Here is a 10,283-nt window from a genome sequence, read left to right as displayed (position 1 = left end):
CTGCTCTTTGCATTTCACTCCCTGGATACCACATCAAAGAAGAATCTTTTATATAATCTTAAAGGAATATTTTAATCCGAGAATCTGTAAGTACATTTGAACACACTAACATCTACTGGTGTTACGGGATCTGTGCTGCCCTTCATCTGAGGAGATGAGAGAGATTTCAGTCACCACAAGCTCCTCCCCTCTGCCCGACCACCTTGTCTGACAGTGATGGAGGTGGCTTCCCTTCCCTTCCCGTTCACAGTAGAGAGTAGGTACAGTGCCAGAGCAAACAGCATTGCAGCCAGCTGGCTGCAATCCCGCACTGGCCCTGCGGTTCACTCTGTGTGCTCTTCGACGGTGTCTTCATGCTTCAGCATGACCATCCATAAAATGGGCCCAATAACAATACCTAATGCATAATCATTGAGATGACCGAATGAAATAATCCGTATAAATTGCTTAGCGCAGTGCTTGACCCAGGACACGGGGACCAGGGCCATAGCCATGTTTGTGGTAGTTGCTATTGCTTTCCCCCAGGAGGGGACCCATCCTCATAAGACACATCCAGCTGTAAAGCATGACGTGGCAAGCAGGTGGCACCGTGGCAGCTCTCTGAGTATTTCTGGAACTAGTCAGAAGCGTGGCTTCCCCGAGTGTTGCAGTTACGTGGCTTACAGTGGTGTTTGCCACGTGAGGAGGTCAGCCTTTAAGAAACTATGAACGTGGCGTTGCTTGAGACAGTAAGAACTCCAATAAAAAAATCATAGAAGCTGGAAGGTGCATATTTTAGTCTGTGCTCTGCCCTCTTTCACTTGCCCTCTTTCAATCTGTGCTCTGCTTCCTGCCCTGCTTGTTCTAGAAGTGTAATCCCACTTTGAAGTTCTGTATCGTTAAGTTCTCTTAAGGTGTAGGAGTTGACCGAACTGGCTTTATTGCTGTGCACTGTAAAAGAGACTTATTCAATAGCTGTAGAATTTTCATTTCCTCCCGAGCATGCAAATCGCAGCCAAGGACTACTGTGCGCCTCTGCTGCACATTCCGGAGCATTGTACACACTCACCGTCAGACGGTGCGTTTGAATTCGTTCAGGTGCAGCCTGGTCCCCTCCTGAGCACTGCAGGCTCGTCCATGAGAAAACCCTGCTCTTCTCCCTCGGGCGGCCGGAAGAATATGCAGGAAGGGCGAAGGGGCACCTAGAGGGAAGAGGTTAGGACTTGGCAGAAGCAAAAGGTGGCAAAGGAGTGGACTTGGGACCCATGCACAGTCATTTCCTGTGTCTTAAATCAAAGCAGGATGATCCAAGAAAACAAATTCAGGCAGGAGATCAGCATGGACTAGCATAGTTGAAAACATTGAAAAGCTAAACTGTGATGGAAATACAGGGAATAGAACTCCAAGAAATGGAGAGTGACCAATCACGCAAGTGAAATGAGATGACAAGAGCAATGAGTCCAACCCTGGAGCTGAGCTGATTGTGCAGATGGAAGAGAGTCATTGCAGGTTTTGTCCCTTTTTTTGAGATATAATTGACATATAACTAAGTTTGAGGTGTACAACATGTTGGTTTGATACATTTATAGATTGCAATATGATGACTACAGTACTGTGAGCTAACACCACTATCACATCACTCAATTACCATTTCTTTTCTTTTTTTTCTTGGCAACAGTTAAGATCTAGTCTCTTAGCAACTCTGACGTTATAACAGTATTGTTTTCTGTAATCATTATGCTGTGCATTAGATCTCTAGGACTTACTTATCTACTAGTTGCAAGTTTGTACCCTGAGATAACATTCCCCAATTTCCCAAACCCCTGGTAACCACCATTCTGCTGTTGTCACAAGTCATTGCAGGCCCTTGAATGGAGACGTGGGATGGGACAGGAGTGTTTAAGACGCGTGACGGCATGCCTGGGAGGGGGATGAGGAGACCTGGCTTGGAGCTGTGGCCGACTCCAGCCGCACAAGGAGAAGCATGTCTGACTCCTGTTGTGATGCTTCTCTCCTCGGAGATAACTGCTCTGGAGTCTTGCTTGTTCCACTGGTTCTCAGTAGAAAGGGGAGCACTGCTCTCCTTGGAATAACAATGCCCCGACCAAAATGCCACCAATACCCACACGGAATCATGCTGGACTGATTTATGGCCAATAGAGAGGTGGGATGTCCCAGGATGGGGAGAAAGGGCCCAGAAGTTCATGTTCAGTCTGGAATGGTTCCCCAGAGCCATCGAGCATCCCCCAGTGATGCAGCTGTAAGAGTGGTTGGGCTAGAAGACCTTGAGAGTCCTTTCAGCCCATATTACTGAGACCTTGAACTGTGAGGTGGGAAAATTTTACCCAAAATTTAAACCAATGTAGGTAATGCCTTTCACTTATAACTAGGTACTAGGTACTGTAATAAGTTTCCTGTATATTATTTCATTTATTCTCCACGGTAATCCTGTGGGGTGTGGGTATGGTTTCTGTTTTACACTGGGAAACAAGAAGTTAAATAACTTGTGCAAAGCCACACAGCATTAAGGTGGTAGAGCTAGAGCTAAGAAATAGCAAGGTTAACACAGTAAAATATAACAAGGAAAACAACAAAATGAAATAAACTGCATTCGACCGTGCAGTTCATATTCTGGTAAGATCAGAGGCGATGCAATGGGAACCGAGCTTTGGACTTAATCCAGGGTCATCACTGGGAAGCCAGAACAGACAGCAGCCTCGCTTGTACCAGCTGGCGATGCGTTTTCTGCCTGCGCCAGGACTGCAAAATGAATTAAGGGTGGTTTTTAAAAGATTAGAAAGGGGTTTTTCTTATGATAAATCCTGTTACACATTTGAAAATATTTTAATTGAAAGACTAGCAAACCTGAAAACCTGACAAGTCACCAAATTCATTCTAAAAATAATGCATTCCATGTACGCTATATTCTATTTATTGTTATCTCTATTCTACATTTTTGCATCCCTGATGATCATGTTTTGCAATGGACTGTTGATATTTAGAAGCTTAATGGCCTTATGACCAAAGGGTAGGAAATACATTTTTCTGTGAAGAAAGACAGAGCAGGCTTACCTCTAAAAGGAACAAATCTCTCTGAGTTTGGAAATTAAAAACGGTTTTTCTGCAGCCTCCAAGTCCGAGCCTCGGGGCCAGTTCTCCCCAGTGGGCACGCAGCCTCCGTCCCCCCAGGTTTGCATGCAGTTCGTTTAGGCTGGGGCCTTGCAATCTGTGTTTCTACCGAGTTCCTCGGGTGCTTCTCCAGATCAGGCCCCATTAAAAACTGACAGCCCTGGCTTGTTTGGCTCAGTGGATAGAGCGTCAGCCTGCAAACTGAAGGGTCCCAGGTTCAATTCCAGTCAAGGGCACAAGCCTGAATTGTGGGCTTGATCCCCAGTGGAGGGCATGCAGGAGGCAGCCAATCAGTGATTCTCTCTCATCATTGATGTTTCTCTCTCCTTCTTCCTTCCTCTCTGAAATCAATAAAAATATTTTTAAAGAAATTGACGGAGGCCATGCTACGAAAATCTTCCCCTATATAAATTGTCCAAAGTTGAACCATAGAAATCTCACTACTCATTTACTTGTAACAATTATCTTTACAACACCTCAGATCTAACCTTGAATTTACATCATATTTAGAGCTTACAAAATACTTCTGGATCAGTTGAGACAAGAATAGACAGTTTAAAAAATACATTATTGATTTCATAGAGGAAGGGGGAGGGAGGGAGGGTGGGAGAAAGAGAGAGAGAGAGAAACTTCAGTGATGAGAATCACACCCTCTACTGGGGATTGAGCCCACAACCACATCCTCTACTGGGGATTGAGCCCACAACCTGGGCCTGTACCCTGACCAGGAATCAAACCCTGACCTCAGGTTCATAGGTCCAGGCTCAACCACTGAGCAATACTGGCCAGACAAGAATAGACATTTTTACAGATAAGCAGACTAAGATCCCAAAAAGTTGTTTGTCTCAGATCCTACTGAGAGTAAAATGGAAGAACAGGGATTTGAATCCAGACCTTCTCACTCATTTCATCCTGTCTCAATACATGACCATCATCCAATGGCAGCAATGTCTGATGGAAGCTGAGGACAGGGTGTTAGCCACTGGGTAGCTGTGGTCTCCGGGACCCTGGAAAAGCAGCATCATCTCATTAAGACAGGTGCATGGCACACAGACAAGGCAATTTGCACCAGACCGACTTCATGTTTTTTGAAACCATCTTTCTTTAGAAACTTCAAAGACACTGTTTACACATTTTGACATGTTTGAAACTTCAGCAAATGTCTAACTTATCCAAAGACCAAGTGAGGGCAGGTTATTTGAGAAACCAATAGTTTCCAGTTAATTGACATCTCAAAAGCCTCACAGGAGTGACTTAACTTTTTGGAGGAGAAAGAAAAATGTTCAACTCGGATATAAATTCAGTTGCAGAATTATCAGAAATGCTACAGATGTGTAGAAAATGTATCATTGTAAAGCCCCTTACTATTTATGTTTTTAAGAATTTTTATAATAGAGTGTTTCAAAAAGAGGGCAGACTTAACTGTACAGCATTTTTAGAAATATTACAGGAAATCCTATATAATAAAAGGATAATATGCAAATGGTCCCCTCAACCAGGAGTTCAACTGGGAGTTCAACCAGGGGTGGGGCCAGCCAATCATCCACAGCCCCTGCCCCTGGCCAGCCCTGCCCCCTATAGGTCCCTCCCCTCAGCCAGCCCAGCCTAATCGGGCCCCGATTGGGGAGGGCCAGCTGGACCCCACCCGTGCACGAATTTGTGCACCGGGCCCCCTAGTCTAATATAATTTGATTATCTCATTTTAAATAATTAAATATTTTAAAACAACTTTCCTCAGTGTATAAAAAAGCAATTGATTACTTTATAATTGAAACTTTAATACTCCTTTCAGATTAATTATTGTAAGTCTTTAACTCAGGTAGGTCTAGCTGGGAGGGGCTTTCTTTACTGTACCAGAGAGCAGGCTACTTTTGAATAGTCGCCAATAGTGACACCTTTACTGAAATATAAAAGCCACGAGTTTTTCTTATTTAAAAGGACAGAGTTGAACTAGCCATGCTTTTAGATACTGAATACTTTTTTAGCTTTGAGGTATGCCATTTACTTTTGGTTGGAAATTGTTTCAGCAGCATTATCTGTATAGTGATTATACTTCCGGATTGAGAACTAGAGCTAATGATTTGCCCAAATTAAGATGAGTCTCACTAGCTGTATGTTTGCCCATATTAAGACAAGACTCCCTATTTATATAGATTTTCTTCCATATGACCTACTGGAACAGAGCCAGCACAGCCTTTAGAATCAGACAACTTAAGATCAAATCCCAGCTCAGCTATTTCCTAGACATGTGACCCGTGGCCACTTCCAACTTCACTTTATTCAACTGCAAATTTAAGTGGATCACATCTATTTCATGGGTTGTTGTGGAGATTAAGTGAGATGATGTTTGTCTCATAGGATTTGCACAAAGTAAAGGCTTAATAATTGGTAGGGTTGGTTTTTTTATTTTAATTAAAAATAAATTTATTCTCTTTTAAAATGAAGAATTTATTGGTCTAAACAAGTAGGTATCAGTTTGGGCAGGGACTATAGCAGAAATCAGTTTTTCTTCTAAAATTTTTTTGCAGGATAAAAGTCATTTAATCATCGATGGTCAAAATTTCTCAGTTTATGGAATTATAGAACCACTGAAATGTATATGGGAAAAAAATGCATATATCAAACACTCATTAGAATGGCAACTATCAAAGAAAGGAGAAAAGAACAAATGTTGCAGAGGGTTTGGAAAAGCTGGAACCCTTATGCTCTGTTTGTGGAAATGTGAAATGGTACAACCACTATGGGAAAAGGGTATGGAGGTCACTCAAAAGGCTAAATGTAGTATTTCTGTATGATCCAGCAATTCCACTTCTGGGTATGTATGCAAAAAAAAAAAAATAGAGCAGGGTCTCACATATGTGTATACCCACATGCGTAGCAGCATTATTCACAATAGGCAAAAGGTGGAAGCAGCCCACGTGGCTTGGGTTGCTGAATGAATAAGCAAAATGTGATACATACATACAATGGGATATTGTTCAGCCTTTAAAAGGCAGGAAAATCTGACACATGCTATAGTATGAATGAACCTTGAGGACATTATGCTGAATGAATTAAGCTAGCCTCAGAAACGCAAATATTATGTGGTTTCATTTATATGAGGTACCAAGAGTACTCAAATTCATAGAGATAGCAAGTGGAATGGTGGTTGTCAGGCCTGGGGAAGACGAAAATGGGGAGTTTAGTGAGTATAGAGTTTCAGAGTTGCAAGATGAAAAGAGTTCTGGAGGTTGATTACACAACAAAGTGAATGTATTTAACACTGAGTTGTTTACTTAAAAATGGCCAAGGTGGGAGCTTTATGTGCATTTTATCACAAACATTTTTTCAATTTAAAGCATATTCTGAAAACTACTGGACAAGATATCTCCAAAAACCCGTATGTAACATCCAGTGGTGCAAAGGTAGCGGGGGAGTTGGTAACCGAGGGACAAGGTCCAAGACCAGTGTCAGCCCCAGTTTCCCGGCCCATCTTGTGGCAGCTGGCATTGTGTGTACAGCTGAGGCTGTGTGGGGGGCGGGGGGGAGTGGCTTGTTTGCCCTAAGTGTCTTCCCACACTGCTAAATCTTCTGTGGGAATGGTGGGAGACCTGGCGGTGCCTTATCTAAATGGTTGATGAGCCATCATCTATTCATCCAAGTAAAAGCCTCTATCAGTATTAATGATAAATAGCTTCATATTATCCTTAAGAGAAAATAAATAAACCTCTTGAGTTTTTTTAGAGCAGAACAAAGCAAATACTCAGGACGTGATTTCACCACAGACATCAAATATCCAAGCCTTGGCTGCTGCTTTCTGGGGAGCCCAGCACTATCACCTGTCTCGTCAATGGGATTGGTTGGTCTCCCAGGGAAGTGGGTGAGGTTGAGGAAGTGTCAGTGACACCGGTATCTTCAGTGTCAGTCTCAGCAAGGCCTGTGTGGACTTAATCTCCTCATCCAGGAGGCACAGAGAGAGAAAAGTTGGTGTCGAATAAGCTAGTGGTTAGTATAACTGAAAAAGAGAAAAAGACTTTCTCGAAGAAGACCTATTTCATTTCATCAGAAACTCATGAAAAGAAAGATGGGTATTTACTAAGGTGGTCATCTTAATGATTGTTGTAGTATAAGGGAAGTTTCTGAGTTTATTTTATACTTTATTTATTAACTAGAGGCTAGTGCACAAATTTGTGCACAGGTAGGGTCCAGCCGGCCTGCCCTGATTGTGGCCGATCAGGCCGGGCGGCTGGAGGGGGGCTGTGGGAGGTCCACCGGCTGGCCCCACCCCTGATCAGGGACGGGGCCATCCAGGGGGAGGGGCTGCAGGCAGTTGGCTGCGGGCCAGGGGAAAGGTCCATGGGCACTTGGCTGGCCAGCCCCTGCCCCCATTGGTGCCCCCATTGGGGAGGCGGGGGGCCAATTGGGTGGGGTCGGCTGGGGGGAGGGGCTGCAGGCAGTTGGCCGCCCGGCCCCCACCCCATTGGGGTAGGGGGAGCCAATCAGGACCGCAGTGCGCATCAAAACAACCGGTCGTTCTGGTCATTCTGGCATTCTGGTCACTTGGCTTTTACATATATAGATAATAGATCATCTAAGGTTGAGTTCTTCTTTAAGAAAAACCCTACTTATGTGTCAGACTGAAGGCTGGAGTGTTTATTATCTTCCACTGTTTGTAATTTTCCTGATTATATCCTTGAAATTCCCAGTTCTTATTAACAGTATCATTTGTTTGCATGTATTTTATGGATTTCTTAGGGCATTAAAAACTTAGACATTTTCATAAAAAGAAATGAGGTAATGATACATATAACATAATGGATGAACCTTGAAAACATTATGCTGAGTGAAAGAAGACAGACACAAAAGGTGACATATTGTATGATTCCATTGATATGAAATGTCTAGAATAGGCAAATCCATAAAGGCAATAGATCAGTGGTTTCTAGGGACTGGGAGGGAGGACAGAGGAATGGAAAGTGATTACTTAATGGTATGGGGTTTCAACTTGTTTTAATTTATTTTTTAGTTGACATATATTATTTTAGTTTCAGATATATATCATAGTGATTAGACATATACCTTAAAGTGATCACCCTGGTAAGTCTAGTACCTATCTGACAAGTACAGAATATGGGCTTCTTTGGGGGATGATAAAAATGTTCTAAATAAATACTAGTGATGGTTACACAACTTGTGAATATACTAAAAACCACTAAATTGTACACTTGCAAATAGCCAATTTTATGGTATATGAATTGAATCTCAATAAACCTGCTCTAAAATAAACTATCAGACAAGATTTAAGGTAGACAAAAATTTACCAAAAAAAAAAGCTTTTATACCTTCAAGGAAATTAAAGGAAACAGGAATTTAATTCTTTATTTTTCTACATTATATCAAAAGATACGACTGTTAAATATTATTTACCAAAAATTTATTGCCTCTTCTGTGCCTGGAGACTAGCAAACGTGACTTTGTAGGGGAAGAAAAAACTTTTTCCTCTATCTTCTTAGGTTCAGTTCCTGGGACCATGCAAATTAACTGACTAAAAACAAACTAACAGAACAGCTTTGTGTATTCATAGAAAAGAAGTGAAGGCCCACAGATGCTGTTAGACCCTGGAAGGGTGAATACTATTTTAACAAAGGATGATATATTTTTGGAGAATGACAAGACAAAGGCAAGGGGTTTGGGGCTGCTAGGGGTGGTAAATTACAGGGAGATAAATATATGAGGGAAAGAACTAAGGTAGAAAAAGTTGGTTTAGTAAGGTTTGTTTTGCAGATCAAGTTGTGCCTTCTTTATGGCTGTGTGAGGAAGAGGCACCCTCCTCTTCCTGGCAAGGGAGAGGGAGACACCTTTACAAAAGGAAATGTATGCCTTACCTTTAGGCAGAAACGGGGAGGACAGAGAGCTCAAAACAACGATTTTTTCAAAAGGTATATATATCTACCTGGTGAACAAGGACGCTAATGAGCCTTGCTAAATGTTTTTCCTGTGCTTTCTCTGTGTACCTATTTAGTAATCGTTTTGTTTCTGTTTATAATAGAAATAGTCCTAAAGTATAAGAGATGCTAAAATATAGGTTTTAAATGCAAACCATGATCACATTAAAATCCTTGTCTTCAGACATCTTGTTTTGCCACTCTGACTTTTTGTTTATTACCGTAAGAGAAGTAACTTGGAAACATTATTGCAAGTGGTAAGAATAGCAGAAGATCCCAGATACCTTCTCGACTTAACATTTAATTATTTTAGAATTTGCACTCAGTTGAGACAATATTAAGGAACTAAACTAAAGACATCATATTCATCTTTTGTTCTCTAAAGGACTTCAAGTGCTATCATCCACCTACGCTTTCACTTGGCGATAACCTCCCCAGACATTTTAGAAAAAGCTGAGAAAGTGGAGGAGATCAGAAATCCACTGCCCTTTATATATGTAAATGGGATAAAAAATCTGCCACTTATTACAAGTAAGGTAGGAATGGCCTAGGTTTGATTTTGTGATGTTGCAGAAATGATCTGGCTTTAGTGATTATTTCATAAAGGAACTTGGCTACCACCTCAGCTGGGTTTTTTCCAGAAACAGATCAGAAATAGGCAAGCAATTCCACCACTTTCCAGCAGAGGGAGCAGTTTCCCCCAAGTCCTTGATTTTAAAAGTATGGCACTCACATTTCTATTTTGTTAAATACCACATGTACCTATCACGTTACAGCAGCCATGGCCCTGCCCCCACGTCCCCTTCCTCTCTGCCGCTATTGCCCAGCCGTGGGACTTCTGAGGTTTTCACACACTGCGCTGTGCTGAGCTGGCCCTTCTCTAACACCTTTGCATTCATCCTGAGGACTGGCAACCTCAACACCTTCTTAGAGCTCACCAATTATTTCAGGTCCATATGTTTTCTTCCTCCCCAAATTTTTCATTATGTACTTGTGAGATGTGGTCACTGCATACAGTTTTTGAAATATCTACACCATATGATAATAAAAAGAACAGTAGTTGCTAACACTTTTATAGTGTTTACCTAATGCCAAGCACCATTCTTAAGACTCCATGCTTATTAACTCAGTAGGGGCCTAGTGCACAAATTCGTGCACCTTGAAAGGAACTGTGGGCCACTAGGCTGAGGTGGACACAGAGGCGGGTCTCGGCCCCTCCTCTGTGCTCCCCCCCACCCCCCTTTCACTGCC

General features: G+C 42.2%; 1 protein-coding gene across 4 annotated transcripts in view; it reads left to right on the top strand.

Moving 5' to 3' along the window:
- Positions 1–10,283, top strand: part of ANK3 (ankyrin 3, node of Ranvier (ankyrin G)) — a 198,408-nt gene that overhangs the window by 22,342 nt on the left and 165,783 nt on the right. The gene's annotated exons all lie outside the window — the stretch shown is intronic.

The sequence above is a fragment of the Myotis davidii genome, unplaced genomic scaffold (genome assembly GCF_000327345.1).
Source record: "Myotis davidii unplaced genomic scaffold, ASM32734v1 scaffold1187, whole genome shotgun sequence".
In the NCBI taxonomy this organism is placed as follows: domain Eukaryota; kingdom Metazoa; phylum Chordata; class Mammalia; order Chiroptera; family Vespertilionidae; genus Myotis; species Myotis davidii.
The sequence above is the reverse complement of the archived record's forward strand: the minus strand, read 5'-3'. Positions and strand labels throughout refer to the sequence as shown.